Source organism: Camelina sativa, chromosome 2 (genome assembly GCF_000633955.1).
Source record: "Camelina sativa cultivar DH55 chromosome 2, Cs, whole genome shotgun sequence".
In the NCBI taxonomy this organism is placed as follows: Eukaryota; Viridiplantae; Streptophyta; class Magnoliopsida; order Brassicales; family Brassicaceae; genus Camelina; species Camelina sativa.
Genome location: NC_025686.1, coordinates 26969656 through 26977372, shown reverse-complemented (window position 1 = coordinate 26977372; position 7717 = coordinate 26969656). Strand labels below are relative to the sequence as shown.

The 7717-nt window shown below is 34.1% G+C and overlaps 1 protein-coding gene, 2 long non-coding RNA genes and 1 pseudogene across 7 annotated transcripts in view; 1 reads left to right on the top strand and 3 right to left on the bottom strand.

Annotated features, from left to right (window-relative positions):
* LOC104741476 overlaps positions 1–227 on the bottom strand; it is a 5010-nt pseudogene extending 4783 nt beyond the window's left edge.
* Positions 2055–2388, bottom strand: LOC109127530. Its single transcript, XR_002034099.1, has 2 exons — positions 2258–2388; positions 2055–2133 (listed from the first exon to the last, which is right to left on the bottom strand). It is a non-coding gene; the product is annotated as an uncharacterized LOC109127530 (long non-coding RNA).
* On the bottom strand, positions 2451–3245 carry LOC104741467. The gene is made up of 3 exons (XR_002034098.1): positions 3096–3245; positions 2869–3019; positions 2451–2780 (listed from the first exon to the last, which is right to left on the bottom strand). It is a non-coding gene; the product is annotated as an uncharacterized LOC104741467 (long non-coding RNA).
* The window catches only part of LOC104741402 (DEAD-box ATP-dependent RNA helicase 31), a 3924-nt gene continuing 2537 nt past the window's right edge, over positions 6331–7717 (top strand). For 2 of the 5 annotated variants that reach the window (XM_010462296.2, XM_010462274.2), the window contains exons 1-2: positions 6331–7358; positions 7435–7607. The gene's annotated coding sequence lies outside the window, so the exon portion shown is untranslated. Of the gene's footprint in view, positions 7359–7434; positions 7621–7717 lie in introns of all 5 variants that reach the window. The other 3 variants (XM_010462305.2, XM_010462282.2, XM_010462289.2) reach the window with 3 other exon arrangements.

The window sequence follows — 7717 nt, the reverse complement described above, 5'->3', positions numbered from 1 at the left end:
CTCCCCCCCCCCCCCCCCCCCAGATCGGGGAATCTAGTTGCAATGTGTAAGCTAAGCACAAATCAGTGCCAAATAAAAAAGAGAAAAAAAAAAATTGACAAATCGGAAGGGTGGTGGTAAACTCACATCAGTGGCAGCTTCTGGGAAAGAGAGGAAGAAGACGACGAACGAAGAAGAAATAAAGAGAGTAAAAAAAAAAAGTAAAACTTAATTTCTCTGCAAAACTCGAGGTGTGTGTAACGGGAGTAAAAAATAATAATTATGAATGTAGTAATGGGACAACATATATTATTGTTAGCAATTTCATCTTTTAAAATGCAATTAATGAACAATTTATAACGCGGTTCTTGATTTGGTAAATTGAGTTATAGACCTAATTGATATAGATTTTTTTAAAAATATTCCTTTTTTCTACTACATATAGAGTTTCAATTTATAGAGTATAAATTTATTTTATTTTATTTTTGGGTGGTCAATAATAGTAATCATGGATTTTGAACAGAAGCAGTGAATCAGTTAAAAAGAGCGGTGCTCAAAATACCGCCGTATGAGTTTTTGTTTTTGTATATAAAAATTAATGTATACTAGTAGTATAGTTTTTGAAAGAATTGAGAGAGAGAGAGAGAGAGAGAGAGAGAGAGAGAGAGGGGGCAGCAATAAATGATTAATTAATTAATAAAGAGAAGAAAAAATAAATGATGAAAGGGACGTGAACAAAGGAAGAGACGAGAGGAATCTTTTTCTTCCTTTACTGAACAATATTATGGGTAGGTTCATAACACTGTTTGTTTTTTTTTTTACACAAATTAAAAAAAAAGTTAAAATTATATATTTACCCCTATTTAATAAGTAGTTAATGATTTAAATTCAATAAAAATAGTTTTGGGTTTAAGAGTAAAAAAAGAAAATTTAGCATTAAAACACTCATTGGAAAATGTAAAATGACACTCTTTATGAAACAAAATTTTTTCTCTCAAATGACACTCTTTGTGAAACCGAGGAAGTATGAATTAATTGTGTACTGTTTAAATTCTAAGAACTCTTGATCTCTTAATTAAAATTGTATCCTCCAATGGTAGTATATAATTATGAATCTCTTATTTTGAAAATATAGTTTTTTGAAATTTTAAAAGTTTAAATAGATTAGAAGTTGTATAAATGATTAAACTATGCAGTAAAACCTCTATAAATTAATAATGTTGGGACTAAGACATTTTATTAATTTATAGTGATATTAATTTATCTGTAAATTAATTATTATTATTTTATAGTGTAAATTAATAATTATTAATTTACAGGTATATTTTTAATTATTTAAAATTTCTAAAATTATGAATTGAGACAATTTTTGCAAAAGAAAATTAGAATTTTGGATGTTGTAAATTTTATGGTATTGGAATTGAATTTGAAATAATTAAAAAATATTATTGACAATAAATTACAAATATTATAGACAAATTTACTTATACACATGACATACATATTCAAATTTATGAATAAGAGTATCAATTATCGTATTTTACTAGTCTATCAAATTATCAAAATGTAAATGATGCATATTTAGAAATTGAAAATTTTAAAAAGTTTTAGCTATTTTTATGAAATGTTACAGAATATTTTATATCATTATAGTTTGAAAATACAACATAACAATTGTTTTATAGATATGAGGTTTAATAGAAACATACTTTACTATATCAGTATATATATGTGTGTGTGTGTAACTTTACATGATTATTAATTTATGATATTATTGGGACCATATTTTACATGGAGATTTCAAAAAAATTATTATCTTATCGAATTTTGTTATTTTTTACACTGTCCCGACTTGGGACTAACAAAATTTATTAATCTATAGTGTTTATTAATTTAAAGAGTATTAATTTATAGAGGTTTTACTGTAATTACAAAAAGCTTACATCCTGAAGAAAAAAAGACAAATCTGAGTAAATCTACAATTACAAAACTAAACTGGTAAGACAAGTGTTTGAAACTGTAACCTGAACTATAATGACAAACAAAGCAGCATACACAATCTCCTTGTATGGTTCTAGCTTCATACGCAAACCATTCACTTTCACAATGTTTCTTTCTTCTCTTCTAACCCTCACACACATTAATTTCGATGGTCTGCATCAAAGAAACAGAGATATGTAATGTCACTTATGCAGAAAGAAAGAAAAAAACAAAATCGATTAAGATAAAGCATAATTATAAGCATAATTGTAAGTTCAAACGCTAGAAATATGTGCACCATCCAATGCTAGCGGCTTGGGAAATGCTCATCAGAATCCAATGTTGCTGCTAGCACGAGAGATGGATAAGCCGGCTCCACCTTACTCACAACATCAGACTCCCCTACACACTTCCCCCAGGGGTGACAAAAGCTAAAACCAAAGTGCCGGAGCAAATCGTCTTTCACGGTTTCAATCACCATGTCTCATTAACTCCTCCACACTTCGCCAAAGTCGCAGCCTGAACAAAAAAAACTACAAACAACAAACAACTACACACAAGTCAACATAAACTGAGCCACCAACAGAGCCACATCAAAGCCTCAAACGGATCCGCTCTGAAACCTCCACAACACCACCGCTCTGAAACCTCCACAACACCACATCATACCACAACTTTCTCAACAGCTTCACAGATTTTTTCAGTTTGAGGCAGATAAGCAGAGCAGCCATTGCAGTCCAACAAGCTGTAGAAGTGAGGACATCCGTTTTCTCTTTAGGGAGGAACAAGTCGAGAACCCTTTTTCCCCGGACTTCAGCCAACTGAATCAGATGAAGAAACATTAGCCTCTATTTACTTGATGTGTCAGCTTAAGTTACCATAACAAAATAAAACTTGTTTAAGTTTTACCAAGTAGAAAGCAAGCATCACAAGAGGCAGTGTGAATCTAAGAAACACCAAAAGGATTAAAACAAGAGAACAAAATAAAAAGCCGTGTTAGACTTGCAGGATGCCAAGATTCGTCGTTCTCAACATGCCCATGGTTCTGTGGCTAATTCTCCTGCATAACCAAGCAAATTCGTATGTGGTTCTGCAAATGGTTTATTGAACTATAATGAATTGAAAGCTAAACTCACCAGCCATGGTAAAGTACAAGAATAGAGGAATAAAGAAGATGTCCCACCACATTGTTCAACCTCGGATCATTTGAGAAGCTACCAAGTCCACTGCAATATGATCAACAACAAAAATTAATTTTTTTTCTCTCCTTAAGCTAATTTGTAAAGTTCTCTAGTCTTTTTTTTTTTTTTTTTTTTTNTTTTTTTTTTTTCTCTCCTTAAGTAAAGTTTTTTTTAACCTATCTCTTTTCTAGAGGCTTGAAAACAAAACAAAACAAATAAAGTGAGATTTGTGTTCAAATAAGTAAAACTTTTAATAATTTTCTTGTTGAATTTTCTTCTTGCTTCACTTTTTGAAAGAAAAAAAAAAAAAAAAAAAAAAAAANAAAAAACACATTATTATTATAGCTAAAATGAATTAACAACTTTCTTACTTTGTTTACCATTGCATTGATACCATATGATACTCATTTGAAGTCGAGTATGTAATCTAAAAAAATCTTATATTAAAGAAGTGAATATCTAAAATACATTATTATTATTTAAGATAAAACTGAAGTGTTTTAGTCTTCTAGATAAAATAAATTCCTTGTGATTCCTATTGACACAGATGTTATTCTTTTGTAGACCAATAACCCTGCATTTTCTCTGCAGTAAAGAGCGAGAAAACCAACTTTCTTACCAAAATATCTAGAGAAATTAGTAATATCAGATCATTTATCATCTCTGAGATGCTTACACAGAGACAGAGGAACCAGAATGTTAATTTATATAGTGTGAAATTAGTAATATCAGATCATTCGACATTTTTTAAATGATTGGATAAGACTTTCAAAGTACAATTGTTCTTTACACAAACAAAAACAAAAGAAAAGAATTCCATCTTATTTTTCTTTTGCAAATGTTTTTGTAATCTACGTTTTCTAATCGTATTGAGATATAATCACATTTAATCTACTATGATGTTTTTACAGAACACTTGATCTATATCTTACTAAATAGCATGTTATTTTGTTTGTCATGCTCAAAAATAGAATGTTATTAAAAAAAAAAAAAATTTGCATGTCTTTTAGAACAACATAGGGGAATATTTTATAGGATATATATGGGAAAGAATGTTAGTTACAAAAACACTACTCGCTCGTTTTCGTGTGGTTTGCACTAAAAGCTCTATATTCATCTACCTAATAAAATAATTGTTCATGATCATTTGTCGCAATTACCAGATATATAATTAGTATGGTGTAGTCGAAAATGTTACTTCCAAAATGTTACTAGACCTCAACATTTTGACAAGCAAAAAAACTTATTTCAATATTTTACCGCAGTCAGGTGAATATATAACTTCTGTTTGGGCCTAATTTCTAAGATCCATTAAGGGTTTGTAATGGCAAATTATTAACCCATTAATAGTGGTGTCTGATGAAAATTAAAGACAACATCACCTCACCAGTTGTTCAATCAATTACTGTGACGTCTCCTTTTATTCTTCGGTTAATAACTGTGACTATTCAAAAAGGAGATAAACGTATAGAAGTTAACTACCATTTTAGCCCTTTAGTAAGGGCATTGTTTCCTCTTTTTTCCATGGGCAAAACAGTAAAAGACAGTATTAAGAAAAAAATAACAAACTTTGTGCTGTGGACGTGAAAGTACAGCAGAAAAGAAAGAAGGAAGAAGAGAGAAAGAGAAATCCAAAAATCTCAACCGGCATTAAACCCTAGTTACGCTCGAGACGGTGGTAGAATGGGGAAGAAATCGAAGACGCCGGGAGAAGGCCGTAAAGACGGTGGTAGAGACGAAGAGGCGACGAAGCCGATTCACGACTTAACCGAAGCTAAGGTGAAGACGAAATCGACGACGAAAGGAGAAGGCCGTAAAGACGGTGGTAGAGACGAAGAGGCGGTGGTAGAGACTCAGCCGATTCACATGGACCGTGCGAGCCAAAAAGAGAAGGCGAAACGTGCTTCTTCTTCCGAACCACCGCCGGTTCATAGTAAGCGTAAGAGGAGTTCTCAGGTCACTCCCAATGCTGAGGATTTGTTGCCTCCATCCAAACCGATTTGTAATTTCTCTACTCAGGTACGTTATTCATTAGAGAATCTATATATTACTGATTCACTATATGGTTGGTTTGGATAAGATTTGAGAAAAAGATTCTCCTATTATATACCTTCGTAGGGAGTTAACGAAGAAGAAGCAGCGAAAGAGGATCAGGATGAGGAGATAGAAGAAGCGAAACCTGATTCCGAGGATGAGAGTGCGAAAGGTGCTTCTACTTCGACACCAAAAGACAAGCGAGCCAAGGTATGATGTTAGTTCTCTACGCATATTTGAGAAACCTTCGATCATCACTGTTTGATTATATGAGATCTTTCCTACTCTTTCTTTACGCATATATGTGGTTGGTTGGTATTAGCTAGAATAAGAAGAGAGAGATGAAACTTAAAAGTTGATTTTTCTTACGCATATGTTTTCTTTTTCTTTCTTGTAGTTAGCTGTTGAGGAACGTGTGAACCACTTCTGGTGGGATTACGATAATAAGGAGATCCCGAGTGATCTTAAACACGATGAGGTATATCAAAAATTTCTAGACGCTCTTAAAAGTAAAGGCTTGCGAGGACCAGTGGTGATACATGTGTTTGTTGGTTACACCAACTCAAACAAACCAAAAATGGGGAAGCTTGTTGAAATCATCCATGCGAACCCATTTCCTAGTAAGTTTGACTTTTATTTGTTGTGAAAAACATTTGACTTTGATTTTTTTGTGAACTAGAATTGACTTTTTTATTTAATTTCAGGACCAACGCACAGAGATACAAAGGGCAACCAGGCTTCAGACGTCTGTCTTAAAGGCGAGATCGATAAGTTCCGTGCAGATACGTCTAACAATCGTCATACAGCCAATCACATCTTCATCTCAGGGGACACGGGTTTTAGATCACAGATGAAGACATTTCTTGATGACGGTTACACCGTAATGAACGTGGGTGATCGACTTGTAGTAAATGGACCTGATGATGTTTTTACCCGCCTTGCTCACCAATGGGAGTGGAGACATTTTCTGGGCCTTCCTCCTGACAAAGTTCACCAAAACCCAAGTTCGAAGAGAGAAGCTCAAAAAAAGAAAGAGAGAAGTCAAGCCCACAGGAAAGGACTAGAAGAGAGATCTAAGCAAGATAAGAATATTCGAGTAGCACGTGCAATGGTAAAGAACTTTTTCTAATATATAATCTTTCTTTCTAATATATACTCTAATATATATAACATTCGAGTAGTGATAATAATAATTTTTTTTTTTGGTGAGGCAGGACGAGAACACTCCCATCCCGGGTAGCCTGAGGAAGGTGGATCAACCCAATCCGGGGGTTGAGATGATCTTCAAGTTAGATGTGCAAATCCAAAGAGCCGTTTTCGCTGAAATTGGAGAGGAGTTCATCCTGATTATTGCTAAAGATATTGAAGATGCGCTGCAACTTATACATATAAAGGAGTTTTAAGTCACCGAAGGAGTCTACTAAACTCGAACAACTCGTGGACAACAAGTGGAGGGTTTTACTATTGAATAAAATAGATAGAAATATCTTTGTTGAGCTCGAAAATTTGAGGAAGATTTAGTGATCGTGATAGTTTTCTCTCTCTCTTATCTCCCGTACTGTTTCGTTTCGTGTTCCATCCACTATTGTAATAACAGTGTTTGAGACTTAGTATCTTAATTTGGATTGTGGTTGTTTTGTGAGTTGGTAGCTTTAATCGACGCTGCCTGAGTAAGTCCTTTTCTTATATTGGCGAGATCCTTCTTTTTTCTTTTCTTCTTCCCTTGTGTAGTGTTAACTTTCTTTGGAAAACGTTGCTGTATAATGTTACAGCTAGTGTCCAGAAGTGGTATAATTGTTAGAGGCAATATTTGTTGTGTTCTTGAGAAGATATTGAATAGTCCTAGCCTTGCTGCAGTTGATGTACAGTTGATGCTCATGCTGCTCTGTCAAGTTGTCCTGTGAATTGTCCCTTTGTCTCACATGGAAAGAACGGTCTCGGAAGTCTTGAGGAAGATTGTGAGGAAGTACAGCGGAATGAGACCCGAAGTCATTGCTATAGCCACTGCAAATCCAATGGCAGTCCGAGCTGATGAGGTCAGCGCAAGGCTGTCTGGTGATCCAAGTGTTGGTTCTGGAGTTGCAGCTTTAAGGAAAGTTGTTGACGGGAACAACAAAAGAGGTCGACCAAAGAAATCACCTTCACAAGAAGATGCCCCAAAAGAAGTAGATCGGACTTTGGAAGGTAATGTCTCACTTACACATTTGTAGGTGTATACTCGGGTTTTACTTATGTAATCTAACATGCTTCACTCATGCAGATGATATTATCGATAGTGCAAGACTACTGGCTGAAGAAGAAACTGCGGCATCCTAAAGCAGATGATAAGGAAAGCAGCAGAAACATGGTAGTTTACTGTTTTAAAGCGGTAGACTTGTTGGTTTAGTGCTTTAGTTCAGGTTAATGAAACAAAGTATTTTTACATGTTCAGAGGTTTTTGTTTCAGGTAGCAACTATGGTATTATTGATATTCGTTTATGAACTAAAGAGTTGGCATGTGTTAAGACTTGTCTCTTTCTCTCTATGGTCTTCTTTTGGCAGTT